The sequence below is a fragment of the Alligator sinensis genome, unplaced genomic scaffold (assembly GCF_000455745.1).
Source record: "Alligator sinensis unplaced genomic scaffold, ASM45574v1 scaffold29_1, whole genome shotgun sequence".
Lineage (NCBI taxonomy): Eukaryota > Metazoa > Chordata > Crocodylia > Alligatoridae > Alligator > Alligator sinensis.
The window spans coordinates 1,564,079-1,568,863 of NW_005841933.1; the positions used below are offsets into that span (position 1 = coordinate 1,564,079).

At 38.2% G+C, this 4,785-nt stretch overlaps 1 long non-coding RNA gene across 1 annotated transcript; it reads right to left on the minus strand.

Annotated features, from left to right (window-relative positions):
- Positions 1-610: 610 nt before the first annotated feature.
- LOC112549577 lies at positions 611-3,838 on the minus strand. The gene is made up of 3 exons (XR_003093045.1): positions 3,805-3,838; positions 3,083-3,197; positions 611-2,358 (listed from the first exon to the last, which is right to left on the minus strand). It is a non-coding gene; the product is annotated as an uncharacterized LOC112549577 (long non-coding RNA).
- Positions 3,839-4,785: the final 947 nt, after the last annotated feature.

Consider the following 4,785-nt stretch of genomic DNA (forward strand, 5'->3'; position numbering starts at 1 on the left):
ATGAGCCAAATTCTTTGTTCCTTACTCAGTTTTTATTTTGGGACTTTGAGTAAGGACTGAATAAAATCCTTAGAATTTGGCCCATAGCATTTTGATACTACCGGAATCCCAAAACACTAGGTGATCTGACACATACTGATATACCATCTGCCCTTGGTTACCCAGGCAACATTAATGATTTTAGTGAGGTTACATAGTATAACTGAGAACAGAATTACCTCTTTGTATGATGCAAATTACTTACCCACAGTAATTTATGGAGATTTCCTTAATTTTACATATGGTGGGAGAGGGGAGAGCAGGGTGGGGGGACCCTAATGGCACTGTAGTTCTGTGTGCATACTTCCTTAAACACATTTATCTTGAAAAAGGTTATGAATAGGGTTAAAATTATATCATTCACTGACTTCCTCTCAGTTTCATGGCTTCTTGTGGACAGCAGGTGATATAAATAAAGACAGTTATGGACTGTACGTTTTGTTTATGTGCATGGTTCTTTTGATATGAACAGAACTCCTTGGTGCACACGGTAAATAAGGCAGTGTTTTTGCAATCTTTGCTGAGCTAGTATGATGGGGGCCAGAACCAAGGTGCAAAACCATGTGGGAAGGTTGCCTGCCAGCTGTATGTATTGTGTCCTTTACATTCATAATGCTTAATTCATGTGCAATTGTTTTTTAAAGGAGCTTTTGTTCGCAATCTTTGCTTCATTCATGTTGCTGTAGAGACAGAAACTTATAAACAGTCTGTAGTAGCATATACTTTATGATTGATCATCTCTTATTTATACCATACTTGAAGATGTCTGCATATATAAAAGAAGAAAAAAGATGTCTGCATAAATAAAAGAAAAAATCCACTAATCCATACTCGAGACAAATTTTAACTGATTGAATTGTAGTCGTCACAGAAACTAAACATCAGTAAGCATGCTATATTAAAGTACAAGCCAGCTACACTTGTTTGTCCATGTAATTCACAATGTACAATACCTAAATGGGTTCTAATTTAATTTTGACTGACATTGGCTCCTAACTACCAAAAGTTCTATTCCTTTACAAATGATATATTAGACTGGAACTCAGCCTGCAGAAATTGCATTAACATCTATCTAGTTCCTCAAGATTTCCATATGCATTCAAGAGAGGCAGGGGGTGGGAGGTTAATGTCAAGCCAGTGTCATTTAACCCAATTTATGTTGCCCCTTAACCTGTTCCCCCTAACACAAAATTGTCCATGCACTTGGATCTTTAACACAAAAAAATGACAAAATATTAAAAGTTTATACTTCTAAGTGCTGTATCAATTTAGGTCTACCTTCTTAATATCCCCAACTTCCATTTGTCAAAATAAAATCAGAATGGAAAGCTGTAGTAATAATCAATATGATTTTATTTTAGCATCAAAATGTAGAGACTCCACTACCCTTCTTTAACACTGACATTTTATTTTTGTGATTTTTTTCACTTTTGGCTCTCAACATACTGGGAAGATGGGATTTGTATGTTCATTCCTGTTGTACAGAGGGGAAAGTTAATGATGCTCCCCCTCCTGCCCCCAGCCCCTGCCTCTTCAAGCTTTTCCAGAACTTGGAAAATTTACATAGTTCATTGGGCAAAGCTATCCTTTACCCTGGACTTTTGAATTTCAGTAATTTGCTCAGTCTGTGTTAGAGCTGTCCTTTTTCCATAGTCCATCTACTACAGACAAGTAGGTATATAAATCACTGCAGTAGCAGCTGTCAAGCTCTGACTTACGGCATTTTGTGTTTCTTCAAAGGAAAGTAATGTGGAGCACTGGACTATGAAAGACGAATAGGAAAAATTGTATCTACTTAGACTTCAGGGATGTTGTTTTATGCTGGTCTGTCATATTTCTTAACCCTAAGACTTCAGTCTGAGAACTAATCATTCTGTTTAATGCTATTAAGGTAGCTGTACTTCTGACCCCCACGACAGTTCCTCATCACATATGTCTTGAAACTTATTGCACACAAGATCAACAATACTAAAACAATATATTCTCCCTCCTCTCTCCCCAGTCTTATCTGAGCAGGTTTCATTTTATGTACAAAGTCTCTTGATTTATAGCCATGTCATAGAAATAGCATTATGCAATTGCCTCCTTTCATGGTATAATCAGATTTACTATGGCACTTCCTCTGCAATGCCCTGGCACTTGCATCTGTATAATGAAAACTTCGACTTAGTAATGGAGAGATGGGGAAAAGTAAAGACTTGAGCAAAACTGACAACCACTTCCCCCCACCCTCACCCCAGATACCATTTTTTTTTTTTAAATTAAGAAAATATGCAGCCTTCTTCCTCCATGTTGTTCTGTAAGTCTAGCTTCAGGAGCCTATGAAAAGTAATTTCAAGAAAAACGTATGTTGTGACTGGTGCAAGAAAACAAATGTATTTAGCTTCTATACCATTAAACAACATGTTCTGACTTGAGAAATGAATGAGGAATCTATGGTATCTTCCTAGGTTTGTGTTATCCATTAACATTTAAAAGCCACAGTTTGAGGAATGAAGAATATTATTGGGTTGAAGAGCTTTATGGAAACTTGTGTAATGGATCAGGGCAGGAAGCTCCATATGCAAAATTTTGTTTTTTCACTGTTTTTTAAGTAAGTCTTCCTTTCTCATTGCCCAGTGGATTTTGTAGTCACCTGAGCAAGGGGTAAGTTGCCTTCCACCTTACAGTGGGCTACCTTTAAACAATGGTGTCTGTGTGCAACTGGCTATGTACTTGTTGTTAATGAACGACAAGTGATAATTAGAGACTGGCAAAATAGTGCAGATGAATTAAAAGTAATCCTTGCCTTGATATGGGAATTTGTATTGATTCAAAATGTAAATATTTCTCAAGATTAGGCCTATATATTTGAGATTCACTCTTCACTAGCACTACAACATATAACCACACATTTCAGTTTCCTTTCTCTCTCTGTCTGAGTGACCTAGTCTATAATTATGCTAGCAGTTTATGGATGACCAGAATGGTTTCTAAAATTAGAAGTTAAATAACCTCTGTCACCACTAGACTGAGAGATTTAATATTCAGAAAATATATATACCTTGAATGATTATTTGTGTCATTGGACAGTTGCATCTTCTTTTCCTGCATATGGGGGCAGATTTGACATAAAACGAGGAACCACCAGACTTGCACTCAATCCACAATGTGAGGTCCTGTAAGGGAGAAAGAAACCCAATCCCCTGCAAATGGGAAAGGTCACACTTGTGACTGAATTCTTAATCTTCTATTAATAAGCCAAAGGAATGGAGCAATGCTTGGGGAAAAGAGGTGGGGTTTTCTAAGGTTCAAAGGACAATTAGGCACCCAGCTGCCTGCAAAAGTAAGTAGAAATCTATTATAACACTGTGCCTTTGGCAAGCACTGCTGGAATTAATACAAGAAACAGGACCGAAGCCCTGATACAAAATCCATTGGGGTCACTGGAAAACGTCTCCCAAGGAATTTGATTGTACACTTGCAATCCCAAGCAGTGTCTGTAGCCATAACTAAGCTACAGAAAGGAGGTTGAGCAGACCAGCAAAACCAGGATACAGCTTGTAGAACATATGTGGATACTTAATCCACATTGAGATCTCTGCTCCTACTGCTATTCTGCTACCGGCACCAGAGCTAGGTGGTTCAAGCTGGCTTTGATCTGTCTGAGCGGGAGTGTAGTTACCCATGGTTTAAAAAAATAAATACATAACCCCCCATGTGAGCTCCCACATTCTGATGGCAACTTTTTCAATAGCAGGCTTTCATACCCACTCCCTAACTTACATTTATCTCCCTCTTGTCAGCCCTTCGGTGTCCTGACCTAAAAATAACTCAATAGCAGCAGTTTAAAATAAACTTCCCCTACCTCCCTAGGAGCCTCTCCAAGTACTTGTTGACCTGTCATTTGCCTGATCCAAGTGCTGTATTATCGTAGCAATGGCTCAGTCGACCTCACTTGATGCCTTCAAACAGCCACCTCCCAACCTTTAGTGCACCCCGCTAAGAATAGCTACCACCAGAAAAATTCAGGCTTATCAAAGCTGAGCGCAGCGGGCACTAATAAGCAGCCACTGCTTTTTCTTTCCTAGCAAAGCAACAAAAAGCACAAAGCTACTGAAGATCTGTTTACATAAGTTTTAAAAAGCAAATTTCTTCTTTTACCCTCCAAGCATTATTATAGATTTAATTGAAGAGCTCCCCTGGGGGGTTGCCTTGGGAAAGGTTACAGCCTGGTAAGGAAAAATTATCTCCATCAATTGTCAGCTCTTTAACCTAATGATGACAATCATGAGAAGCTCACTCTATTCTCCAGAATTACATAAACCACTTAATTAGATTAATTAGCACAATAATATTATTGCAAAGACTGTGGCTTAATATAACATTGCCAGAAAGAAAAGGTGCAAAAAAGCAAGTCATGTCTGAATGAAGAGATGCCATTTTCTAAGTGGTCATGAATAATTAAAAATGGTGTTTTCCTTCTTGTTTAGAGGTATATGAAAAAGCTCAGGCCATTAAATATCTTCGGCATGCAACCGATTACAGTTTTATTTGCCTGATACAACAGGCACAATTTATAACAGTGTCATGAATGGCAATGCATCAATAACTGGCTCTTCAGCCTAGTACCCAGTAGGAAAATGTGGGAAAACTAAGGAAGCAATACTGAAGGGTCAGTTCATCAGTGCAATGCTGGTGCTGCACTTTCTCTTCCCACAAAAAAGAACTGATAAAAACAATGTAAATGAACTAAGTAAAGCTCTA